We start from the raw sequence: 13,725 nt of genomic DNA, 5'->3' as shown, positions 1-13,725 counted from the left end.
CAGGAATCTGGAGTTAGGATTAAATATTAATTTCTGCCTGGTTGGTATCATCTGGGATTTGGTCACAGAGAGCATTAAAGAACAGGTTAAAATAAAAAAAAAAATAAACCCAGAGCCTGAAAACCACTAAAGTCCTTCCCTATCCCTCTCCCAGCAGTAAAATTCTATTGTCCTTTATTAGTAGTATATCATAATAGCACCAAATATGGGTTGAGTGGTTTACAGTCTAGAGCAACATACAAGGCACAATTAAAAAATATCAGATAATTATACACCTCTGGAGAAAGCAGAGGTGAAAGTCACAGGTGGCAGTCAGATAATGTTGTCACCTCAAGAATTTTTTTAATACTTCAATATTAAAATGTCTTGGAGGTATTACAGTGGGAAACAACACTTAATAATGTTTTGGCAAGTCAAGGAGTGTTATAGAGCAGGTTCTTTCTGAGTTACTTGCTTGGAAGAAGTTGTAAGGAAATTTGAAGATGGGGGTGTGACAGCCAGCAGAAAATATTGAGCTAATGTGAAAAGAAAGACTGTGGTCACCATCATTACAGGTTAATAGTAAGAGCCTTGAATATAAGGGCAAGCAACCTCAATTTGGAACAACTCAGAGAGCAAATCAAAGTTTCAGTAGTTAAGGTGGGAAATAATTTGCAGCTTTATCAGTGAAGGAGCTGTAGGTATAGAGGGAATGTGGGGTATGAGTTGGAGGCAGAATGATTTAGTACAGCAGGATTCTTTTGAGAATATAATGAGCTTCTGCCCCTAAATTAAAACTTTTCTTTAAAGATTTTTGAATCCAAAAATAACTATCAAGGGAGTTTCACAGAAGCATTAATTACTTTCATTCCTAAATCTGACGGTGATCCAAATTCATGTTCCAACTACCATCCCTTTTCCCTTATAAATTAAGGTTGCAGAGCTAAATTATTGGCTTCAAGGACTGCAAAAGCAATTTTCTACATCATATCTCATTCCCAAATTGAATGTTATACATAGATTATGCACAAACAATGCTGAAAACCTTTATAGCAGTATCCCTTGAGCCAGTAAACTCTTTGTCTACTAAACAGAATTTTCTAATGACAGTGTGAAAGTATGTGACTACCTACAATGGCTTCTCTAACCTTCCAGTGCTCTATCTTTGGCCCATATTTGATACAACTATTTTTCTCCTTTCCTATAAGCCTACAATTACTGTTTTATGAGTGGTATTTCCACATGGTCCTTAATTATTCTCTTTCTTCTGGCTTTGCAAAGTGTTTTTGCTTAATAACATGGAGAGATTCATACAAGACATAGATGTGTCTTTCAGATGTATCTTCTGTTGCAGTTATCACTAACTTGGATTGGGTTTTTTGTTGGGTTGGGAAAAAATGTTGGTTGCCTGTGGGGATTTTGTTTGAATAAAACAAGGAATTGGTATTGCCATAACTCAAGGCAGACTCTGCATCCATGTCATACCCCAACGCTATTTAACCTGCCCACTGTTTGAAATAGAATATTTCTTTTTCAGACCAAGATTACACCTGGGGACAGCTGAAGTTGCTCCCTCCTCATTAAGCTCTAAAATATCCCATGCTTATCTCCATCGTAAGATTTCAATACAGAGGTCCATTAGGCTCCACTTGTTTATTTGACATGCTAAATCCTACTCTCAGTTCAAGTATAGGGACAAGAAAGCCACGAAGAATAATAACAACTGGATGCTAAGAAAGGGACCCAGGAATACATTCTTAATTTTCTTCTGTGGTTGAATAGTGAAGACGCATCTCCTTGCTTTTGGTTGGGACTTATGGACGGGTGCAATGGTTGCAGGTCACCTGAGCACGTTGCTGACACCTGCACCTTGGCTGGTCATGTGTGTCCTCTGGCAGCGAGTCTGGTATCTGAATGAAAGATGCTATATGGGCAAAAACTATTTGTTTCTGTTTAATTGCTTCTACTCCTTTTCTTTTGTTAGATTTTGCCGATGTATGAATGTATTTAAAATATTACAGATCAAAAAGGCCTGTGAACAAAGAGCAGCAGCTTCTTGGGACTGCGTAGCTTGGCGCAGCCCCAGCTGGGCTGTTTTTACAGGCCTCGGTCTGAGAAATAAATTCTCTTTCTAGAAATTAAAGTTTGGATTCATCTGAGCTTCAAGTGAGCATAGACATCAAAGTAGGCGTTGTTTGTTGCTGTTTATGATACGGGCGTTTTTTTAAGCCCTCGGTGCCTTGGCCTACTGGCTGCACACGTGTGTATGTAGCCTTGCAGTCACCGTCCTCCTTGGTTTTACGCAGAGTGATAGAAAGAGAGGCTCGCTGCTTTTCTGCTTTCGTTGTATCGGCAGTTGGGGACAAATTCTGGATTTTTTCATTTTTCTGGTTGATGCTAGAAGAAAAGTTGAACTTCAGATTCCCACCCCCTAGACCGCTGGTGCTCTCTGAGAGTTGCATCCCTGTTTTTCTGCAGATATAATAGTACAGCAAATATAATAGTACAATAGTTAGTGTTACTGGTGACCTCCTGGGATAGCATTATTCTCCCAGAAATGTATGCTTGAAAATAAGGCTTTGAAAAATATATCCTCTAATTCTACAACTGATATATTATGAAACTTCAGAAGATGTTTTGCAATACAGAGGTATTTAAATCCTACCTCAGTAGTTAACTTTGAAATAACTGGTTACTGGAATAACTTGAAAATGTGACTTAATTTTTTAGTAGATATCTTTTTAGGTAATACAATGAAGTTAAGGGTTTAACAGAAAGCATAACTTGTATCTCTTACCTTTCTCTCTTTGGTCTTGTATCCACTTATTAAAACATTTAATATTTAAGGTTTAAGAAAAAAGCGCATAGGTTTCTCTAATCTGGAACTCTGGAAGGCCCCCAGTAACTGGAACACCTGAATGGTATAACAGTTTAGCATAATCAAGCCAAGACATGCACATCAGAGGCACTTGACTTGAGGCTATCAATATATATGGAACTAATAGGATGAAATATTTCTTGTTTCAATACAAATTTTTTTCCAGTCCAGTGTTCTTAGCAAGGGAAGTTGGCAGCAGCCTGTTTCCCAAATTGTGCATGAGCCCCTAAGCTCTTCTGGCCACTGAATTCTGATTTTCCTTGTTTTAACCAACTCATCACCCTTTCTGGCATTTGTTCTGCTTTGAAACATGTAGACGGAATGGCAGAGCAGTTTACTGCAGTATGCGTACTTATTATTTGGGAACCAATGAGAAGAAATAACCTGGGATCTTTTGCAAGGCAATAGAGAAAGGCTTGTTTACCAGATCTCACATTTCTGGCAAACAGCTGGCTGTAGTTTTAATAATGAGCTGCCCATAATTGGAATGTATTTAATCCAAGTTAACACACATGCACTAAACTTGCTAATTGGGAATTTCTCTTTATAATAAGCACATTACTCTTGCTTTTTCAAGTAATGTTAACGTGCTGATACAGCAGAGAGAGTGCACCTCACTACATGAATGCAGCTAGCAGGCCCCAGTGCATGGTAATTTTTGAAGAAAACATATGGTAAGAGTAATGGCTGAAGTCTGTAGACAGCTTGCCTAAATTACAGTGCATCCATTGAAACCAGGACACATGCTAAGCTGCTGAAAGCAAAGAGATGTCATTAAAAAATGATTCATATACCTTTGCCTTAATGAGTGCTCACACTTGAGGATTGCCAATTGCCTGATCAATAGCTTCACTGCTGCACAAGGCAAAATTCTTTCTACAAGTGAAATATTTCCATTACAGAAGTGTGGAACTTCAGCCTATACACTTTTGCCTTAAAGGAATTTGAAAATATTTTTTTTTTTTTATATTTCTGAAACCTGCCTATATTTGAATCTAGTAAATAAACAATCATGCACTGCCATATGGAGCAATTTCATAACAGCACATGGTGAGGTTCTAATGAGTTTTACCATACTGTGCCTGACAGGTGAATTTTCAGCTTTGATTACAGGAGGCCAAAAATAATTCATCCAGGCCAATAAAGTTTCATTTAGATAAGACTCGATTATTTTTGCTATCAGCCTCATTTTCATTTTCAGGCACACAACCTGGCAACAAGCAATAATGGATATTTATTGGGCTATCAAATCCACAGAGACTTGTTTACTTATCCGAGTCCTGCAATTGTCAATATTCTGTAGTCCACTGACTGCTGTCTTTAAAAGGTGTCATGTTTAGGAGTTGTTTTCAAGCTCAACTGTTAAACTTTTAAAAAATATTTTGAAGTTATTATTAGTAATGCAGTGCCTGGAGACCCCATTATGCCAGCCAGGGTACAAACAAAGTAAGAGACAGACCTGACACAGAAAATGTGAGGACAGTCTTTTGTGCTTATTAAGCCCAAACATCTCCAAAGCTGAGACAGCCAGTGTCAGTCCTGCTGCAAGTGGGTGCCCCTCCATCGAATTAATGGCAGCATGAACTCTATTAATGAGACCTATTGTGCTATGGAAGGATTACAATGTGCAGCAATATAGGTGCTGCCATGCTAAATGGAGCTGAGTGCTTTCTACTGCAACACTGCATATCTTGGAACAGACAAAAGCAGGTCTGATAGAGGAAGGCTTGGAAATCTTATGTTAAGCCCATGTCATAAGCTGCTTAGATCTCACCCTCATCTCTTGTAATTGAATAATGGCCCTAGGCCCTGAAGGCCAAGTTATATGACCGAGGCAAAGCCACAGAGTTAATTTTAATGAAGCAAACAAATAAATATTGTTTTACTTCATTTTTCACCACATGAAGACATACGTGTTAGTATACTGTTTCAGATAGTTTCTCTGGTTTTCTAGCAAACTAGGACATTGAATTATTCACAGAAGACAAGTGCATAGTGAGGTGTGTGCCACCCAGACCTCCTGCTGCTGCAAGAATAAGTAACTGTGCTGTACCTCTTGCCTTAAAATTTGTAAGAGTTTCTTCCTTGGTGCTTCCCAAAATAGCTGAGTGTTCCTGGAAGGCTGGTAGGTCTCAAACTTCTAAGGTTTCACCTTAGTACTAACTACTGGTTTTTAGATATCTTAGGTGAAAAGGCATACTGGATGTCATCTTGATCTCTCAGAGGCCCTTTATTCCCATTGCTTTATTCTTCACTATTCTCATTCTCCTTTAATGTTCAACAGGTGAAAAATGAGCATTTATGCCTTTTCACAAAACTGGCAAATAGGTAGGCATGCCATTCCTGCATAGCATGTGACATTTTATGCAAAGCTTTATCTCTGACCTTTCTTTTCTTACCCTTGGTTCAATTTCTTTCTGCCCTGGGGTTTGAGACAATGAAAGTTAATTATGACTCCTGTTAGGCCCTTTGGGGGGTTTGGCTCTCCATACGTATCTACACAAAAAAAGTGACCTTGAAGGTCCTTTTTCAACAGATGTCCCCTATCAAACTTCATCTCCCTTTTCTTCTTTTTCTTTCAGTCGAAATTTTAATTTTCTGTTAAGTGAGGGTCATGTAAGAATTCAGTATGAATAAAAATTATATAAAATGAAATTCAATTTATTTATTATTTTTTAGGGAATAATAATCTTGGGATTCCTGCTCAGGGAATTCAGAAATCTTTGCTAAAATTGGGATTACCTCTGAATCCCAAAGTGGAAGCCTAATTTGCAAATGCATTCCCAAATAATGCTGAGGTTCAGACAGATCTTTTAGGTCCCCTATTTAAAAATTAAATAAAAGGGGCTTCCAATGGTTTCCAGAATTAATATGAGACTTACTTGAGTAATCATTTGCAAGTATCACCAGTGGCTTGCAAATACTTTTTCTTTGCATTCGTGAGCTATGTTGCAGGCTGGTGTCCTACTTAAGGATTAAAAATTTAGGATAAGCAACAGCTATGAAATTAAACCAGCATATAACTGAGCCAGTCTTGGGTAGTATCTCTGAGGTAATTAAGAATGGAGCAACACAGTGATCAAATCAAGGTTGCAATTAAAACTGAATCAACAGATCAATGGTTTCAAATGAGCAAATCATCATATTAATATAGCAGGTAATCAAGTAGAATTAAGAGGTTGGCACTGGAGGGAATTTCTGTTAGTTTGAGTCTTGAATTGAGGGGAGAGACGGGGAAGGACCTGTTTTCTTTTAGCCTCAGATTTGATAGCAGCAATCAGTGACCTAAGAAAGAGGCATATGCATCATCTTTCTGATCCTAAATTTACACCTAGTGTTTTCATCCAGTATTTGTGACAGTTTGATTTTGATTCATTTTTAGAAGATGCAGCTTATCAAAACTGTTTTCTTCTAGCTCATGGTTTTACAGATTTACTTGTTCTTACATATTATTGATCCCTAGAACACTACAGAATCCACTAGTGGTTTTAACCCTCATCTCTGTGTTTAAATTAGGTACAATGGCAGCGTTTGGACTGTCTGCTGTTAACTTGTATTGCTGATGTACCTTGTAGTCCAGTTCTGAATGAGAACTCGATGAACAAAAAAAAAGAAGAGGCAGTCCTTTTTCCAGTCTTACAACTGAAATATAATGTAACAAAAAGTAATTTTTGTAATAACGTAACCAAAAGTAATTAGGAAATCACACACTTTAGGCTGTGAATAGACAGAAGGTGCTCAAAATCATAGGGTGATTTAGGTTCTCAGATCATACAACCTCCAGTTTTGTTTTCAGAAAGAAACTGTAGAAATCAAGCATAGCCTAGATGTGAAAATACACCAATAAATCTAAATCAGTAACATACACAAGTTTTGGGCACTGATAAGAGATATGTGGAGTCTGAGGTCTGAAGACTGACCTTGATCATCCAGTTAAGAAAACGGGATTAATTCATTAATGTGGATGTGCTAAAAAATAGTTTCATGAAAAGCCTCACTTATGAATTATACAGCTTTTGTGGTGCTCTTCTGCATGCCTCCTTCAGCATCTTGTACTGTGCTAGAGCTCAGAAGCAACTTTTCCCTGCAAAGAGAGCTTTTCTGTGGGACAGTTTAGTCCCTTCTTTACCAAATCTTTAGGAATACCCACCTCAGAGACTTCCATCATCCTATAAATTTAGTTAAAATACATTGTTAGTCTCAAAAGTTATTAGAGGCATACAGACAGTGCAATAACACAAGGCTTGTCTCCTTAGGCAAGAATAACAAGATCTTTTTACATTTTATTGTAATAAATCCTCTTCCTGATTGAAGTATGAATCTTCCCAGACTCAAATAGAATGTGGGAATTCTCTACAATTCTTTAAAAATATTTTGCCAAATAGACTAATTTCAAGATTGAGTCACGTTTTTTCACTGATATAAAATAACTATAAACACAGGTTATAAACACAGACGTAACTCATATGTGCCTGTTTAGTATGATAAACTTGTTTTGCCTGTCCTGTGTTAATGGGGATGGCCTTTTGGAAAGACTGTAAAATTATTATGTGAAAAAGAGATTGTTTAAAATTCAGCATGATCTGGGGAGTTGGGCTATGCTCCTCCAGTCAAAATGGATGCCTACAAATCTTGCCATCTTAATTCAGAGACCAGATGCAACACAGGTCAATTTAATTTCATTACTGTCAGAAGGTCTTCTGAAAAGATTATAATGTTTGTAAGCCACTGCCTGCTGCAAGGTGATGCCACATGAGGAGAGTTCACTGGGGACCACAGGCTGGAGTGAAATTAATTAACCCATGTCAGCAATGGAGACTTAAAAGCAGGCCCATAACTTCTTCAATTGCTCACCAAAGGCAAACTAACAATCAGTTTAAATTTCTTATACTGTTAAGAATCAACCCGTAAAAAGTTAAATGAGTAGGTTTTTTTAAAAAAATGGTGGACATTGTAACAAAAAAGGAAAGACTGAAAAAGTAAGAGTAGGCATATTTTTATTTTCTCTTTTTATGGTAAGTGCTTACTAAGCTTAAGCTAACAGAAATGCAACTGCAGCACTGGATTGCCCATGATATCTAATTTTCAAACAGACATAAATACTACAGAACAACTTGTCATTTTAAAAGGGTAAACAGAAAAATCATATAAATTAAGTGACATTTAAGAAGTTCAGGGTTTATATCACAGCCACCAGGGAAATCAGAGACCTAAGGAAGAAATGTTTCTTTAGAGCATTGATGTAATCAGGCTTGGGAGAGAGATTTTTTTTTTCCCTAAATGATTGTCCGAATAATTTAGAAGCATAATTTTGGACTCAGATTGTCACAAAGGATTAACTGTTTCTTTTTAATTATGGACCCTGCATTTGGAATTCATTTTTAAGTTGATTGAAAATTAGTTCACTAAAGCAGTAAAAGGCTAAATGCAATCAAATGACTGTAAGAAATAAAAAGCCCCACTGAGGCTCTGGTTTTTTGAAAACAGAAGAAATAATGGCACAGCAGCAAAGATTATGTTGGGTCCTTATCTAAGTGTTTATAAGGCCAGCAGGGCCTGCACTGGGATAGAGGAACACTTTGATAACCTCCTGAGGTCCATCCAGAACATTTGCTATAAGGCTAAGTCTTTCAAATGTTAATGAGTATCTTTGTGAAAAGACTGCCTCACTCTGGAAAAGGACCTTGAGGTGATGAGTTAAGTGCCATGGTGTTGTCTGTGACTAACTGGAAAATATACTGACAGCAGAGTCATATTTGAACTGTTCAAGGATGCTTAAGGCCAAGCTCTGCTTAGGCTGGATGGGTTGGGACTGGAAGGGAGAAAAGGGAGTCTCCCACTAAAACTTTTAAAGATTGAGTATAGCATGAGAGAGGTTCCCCTGAAGTCACTGTTGATTGCTCCCTTGGTGAAATGCAGCCTGAGAGGGACATGCCCCCCACCACCACCCCCCCCGTCCCCCCCCCCCCGCAGCAGCTGGGCAAACCTCCTGCTGTACAGTCAGGCTTTTGCTCTCGCTGAGACTGGGTCAGGCCTGAAGATCCCTGCTATAGACACACACCTGTTCTGGGGCATGACAACAAAAATGAGCTCTTGCTGCAGCTGATCAAAGGCATCCCTCTGCTGTGTTAGTGACTGAGCAGCAAGGCATCCAGAGTGGGTCCTGCTTGCGTGGCTTGCTCTGAGCACAGGCTGTAGCAGCTGCTGTTACATGGTATAAATGCTGCTTCCTTTTCAGTCTGCAGTGGGATGCTGCTGTATCAACCGGCAGATGATGAGAAGAGCAAGCAAGGGGAAAGGTCACCTCCCATACTGTCACAGCACATCAAACAGCTAGCTGATATTTCCAACCCACAAGTGCAGGAACTCATTGTGCTTATCTCAGAACAGGGTTCTGCACACTGAACAGCAGTTAGGGCCTGTCCTTGCTGCTAGCATTTATCATGTTAGAAGATGACCTTTGAAGGATCAAGTTACCAAACACCATGCTGGCTGCAACTTTTCAATATGTATCGCCAAGAGCTCGCTGTAATGCAGTGTTATGCCAACTTGCTTAGCCCAAACAGGACCAGAGCTTGACCTCAATACAGAACATGACCCATTCTTTGCTGTGTTATCCAATTAGAGTCATTAATTTGTCTCTTTAAGGTCTTGTTCTAGCAGGAGACAGTCTTATTGCCAAGATAATCCCTAACATTTTACAAACATAGCATTATAGACAGTTCTGATGAAATGCAACCTCAAGGGGGTTGACTAATCCTCCCCCTATCCTAAGGCAGGATCAGCAAGACATTTAAGCTTTTCATGAAAGATATTTATCTAACCTATCTTTAAAGAGAACCTATAATTCTGGGGAGAGGACTGAGTTATAAACTCTGTCCCTTATTCTGTCTTTCTTTCTCTACAGCTTCTTTTTTGGGTTTTTTTGACTCATTTCATCCATCAAATGTTTGGTTACAGATACTGGAAAGAAGACATTTATAAATTGCTTATAAGTAAGTTACTCCTATATGTCTTAATACAAGGTTAATCAGTGGCTTAGAGTCCATTAATTAATAAGCTGAAGCAGATCTATAGTAACTTCCACTGATGTATTAAGAGCTATCGGTATATGTACCGTTCTGATGCATCTTATAATATCTGAATGTTCACTTAGAAATCAAGTCATATCCATATTTAATAGAATAAGTACTCAAATAAAAAAATCTTTAACCTAAATTCTTTCCATTCAGACTTGTTTTTCATGAAATTTTTTATAAAAGCAAAAAAAAAAAGTGTCTCTATTTTGTAGATTGCTGTCTGCAAAATAGACTACGCTTTCACTTTTCTCAGAGGCATTTTACACACAGATTTTGTGCAGCAGCTATATTGTGGTGTTTGGGAGGTAGAGCTATGATCTTTTCTGGTCCTTGTTTGCTTTTTATCAGTGACGTCTCTGACTTAGAAGATTTGTAGCACACTCATATACAAAATTATTAGTTTGTCAGCAGAGAAAATGCAAGCTTTTTCTGTCCTAAAGGGTTTCATAAAATGTTATGCAAGTGTCTGTTACAGATGGAGTTGGTAACACTGCTTACTCTTAAGGTAGTCCAGCATTTGGCATTGTCACTTGCCAGGTTTTAATTATTCAAACTAAAACTTTTTATGCAAATATTTGCTTCAGGCTAAATGTTTTAGAGAACTTTCAGGAAAAATAGTTCAGCTGCATCCAAGAGTACAGAAATCTGAGGAAAGGAGGAGATCAGCTTTTCCTCATGATAAACAAAATATTTAAATGATTTAATTAGAAAGGTTTGTTCGCTCTTTGTTTAAAAATTGGCAGAGAGATTTGCTCTAACATCAGAGATCTGTCTTCTCCAGCTCATTGAAAATCCAAGATGAGTTTCTGAAAAGCCTTAACCTGACCGTGCTCTGTGGTTGTGTGTTGGAATAGAGTCACTGAGTTCTCCAGGTGACTTCTGCTATTGGTCTGTGCAAGGTCATGGCCATCTAACAAGCCTGTTTAATTTGCGAGAACAGCCAAAGGAAATCATAGTAATCCATGTGTGCTTCTGTCTGTCTGGTAGATACCCATAGGGCCAAAATTGTTCTTTCTTTATTCCAGCCTACAGATAAACTCATGAGAGCAGACACTGTGGTTTATTCAGCATATCTCAGGGGGGTGAGATGTAATGGCATCCAGGTGGCCCCTAGCTGTGTGGGATTGCTGGGGTTCATTATGTGTCTTAAACTGAGAGGTGTGAGTCATACCTTACAAATCAGCAGCTGATATTTTATATACATTTAAAAAAAAAAAAAAATTAAAGTTGCTTCAGAGATGTCCAACCTGTTTATATTTGGCTGTTGCACTTTTGACCCACCTGACCAACACTCTGCAAGCAATTGGCAACGGCAGCTTTAGTTAGGATGAAGTCTGTTGGCAATAACTTGCAGAGGGGTCTGGTGAGGACAGAGCAGGGTTGTGGGCAAGTACTTGCAATGGTGTTAAGCCTAACTATGCTTATCTGGTTATTTTAATGTTCACTTGAAAATAAAATAAAAGCTCTCTGGATTCAGTCCAGAAATTGTCTGTGTTGAGCATGCTGCATCACCAGACTGCAGGGACTGTGCAGGACTTACCCTGGCAGCTGGAAGAAGCAAATGCAGAGACAATTATGGTGTTAAGCACTGAACCAGAGAACAGGGAGACAGTGAAACCCTCCCCGCTTTAAGCACTTGATCCCTTGTGATGATAACAGCCTGCTTATTGTTGCCAGACGTCTCATCACAGCCAGTGGTACAAGTCTGTGCTGTGTACCCAGGTCTCTGAGACTCCAGCTTGAGGAGTCTTTCTCGCTTGATAGAATTTCACGATAAGTTGTTTCATGAAATTTAAGACTGTTTTCTCATTATGGATATATACACAAACAGCCTCACTCAGGTTGGAAAAGGAATCAGCTACCTAGTATCTCAACTTTTGCGTGCTGGACTGTACAACCTTAATAACCTTCTGAATTATTTATTTTTCAGAATCTCATACAGCTCTCAAAATTTGTATCAAATTGGAACCATAGGGGGAACTTGGGCAGTAGGACATGGTAGCAATTATCCCTAGTGCTGCTCAACTATATGATAGCTTAGCCAACTAGTTTTTGCTTTAATGGAGATTGTACTGACTAGTGTTGCTTCAGAAGCTTGTTTTTTGAAGCTTTGGTCACACTATAGTGCAAGCCACCACCTCCAAATCGAAGTGCTTGTTGCTGACACATAGTGAACTCCTGACTCATAAGAGGCCTTAGGCATCTGGGTCCAGTTGAGACATTCATTACTTTGGTCCAAATTTATTGTCGTTAGATGAAAGGCTTTTAATTAGCAATAATTTTGACATAATAGTAATGTATAGATTTTTCTACTTAAAGTGTGAGACCGATGTATTTGGAGTGGAACAGACTTCAAATTCTTAAATTTGAAAACCAAAAGCAATTACTTCGTAAATCACTGTACAAGTCCTTCTTCTTTAAAAGGAAATCATGATGGCAATGCTGTTAAAAAGGTGAGCTGACTGGCACTGGTTTTACATGCAGGAATTTGAGAGTCTTCCGGAGTCTGCTAGCTAGTGCTGAAGCATATGTCTGTATAACTAAAGGATGTGGCTCTTCAGAGTTTACTGCTGCTGATAGTTAGAAATTCCTGAAATGAGCAAATTTTTTTTGCTATTCTGTTGCACCCAAAGTGGCTCTGTTGAAAGTAAAGATGGGGAGGTGTTTTCAGAATCAGGAGCTTTATGTGGAGGGGTTGTCTGGAACTGAGTTCTGAATCAAAGCGAGTATGTCTGGTTCTAGCAATGCAAAATTAAATGGATTAGTCTAAGTAAATAGGCTTTCAATTTCATTTGGAAAGACTGTGGGATTTGGGTAAACAATTACAGGGGCTTTTTTTATTTTGAAAGAAGGTCTGTCTTGTACTATTAAAAACCAGAAAGTACTTTTCTTACTGAAGAAGTATCTTTCAGAATGTGGGACAGGCTTTGTAATGCATCGGATGATAAAACAAGGAGGTTTATTTCAATATATCTGTCTCCACAGTGTAATGTACGTTAGTATGTGTAATGACTGCAGGGACTGGTTAGATGTGTGATAGAACACACAGTAGTGTGCTGTTATCTTGTTTTAATTACATGCAACATTTTTCTTCAAAATGAAGAAAACAATAGAGACAATAATGCGTGAACAAGCAGATATGTGGATGCAAAAGAGATGCCTACAGTATTCCTCTGTTGGTAGTACCAGGAAGAAAGGTCATGAAAAGCCCCATAAATAGCCTCTATTACCCAGAAAGAATGCCTCAGTAAGTGTCTGACAGAGAGATCCCCAGCTCCCAGCAGCCATTAAAGCAGACTTTCACTTTCAGACATTAGAACATAAAGCTCCTTAATGAAGGGAAGATGTTTTTAGTCAAATTGTTTTCCTTTAATATTTGTTTTCTCCACTTGAATAAAATGTATATGATAAATGACTGACTAAGCTTACAAGAAAGATCATTGTTAAAACGGACAGTTTGAATCAAAATTTTTAAAAAAATTCCCATTACGCTATTTAAATGGAAACAATCCAGACATCATTAAAATAAAGCAGGATTCCTTCAGGGAGAAATTATTTCTGGTTTGATTTCTGTCAAAATGACTTTGACTTTCAGAATACTTTTACAAAATGTTTTCCTGAGGCTTTGCCTTTGTGAAGGGTTTTTAAACAAAGGAACTGTTTGCCACTAAACAGAAGTAATCTGATAAAAGATTGAATTCAAATTAAGTATGCTGCTTTTTTTAATGGAAGAGGTTCTTTATTATTTTATTTTGTTTTAAGACATGTCACCTAATCAGCACATAAATC

The sequence above is a fragment of the Strix uralensis genome, chromosome 16, assembly GCF_047716275.1.
Source record: "Strix uralensis isolate ZFMK-TIS-50842 chromosome 16, bStrUra1, whole genome shotgun sequence".
NCBI lineage: Eukaryota > Metazoa > Chordata > Aves > Strigiformes > Strigidae > Strix > Strix uralensis.
Note: the sequence above shows the minus strand (reverse complement) of the source record.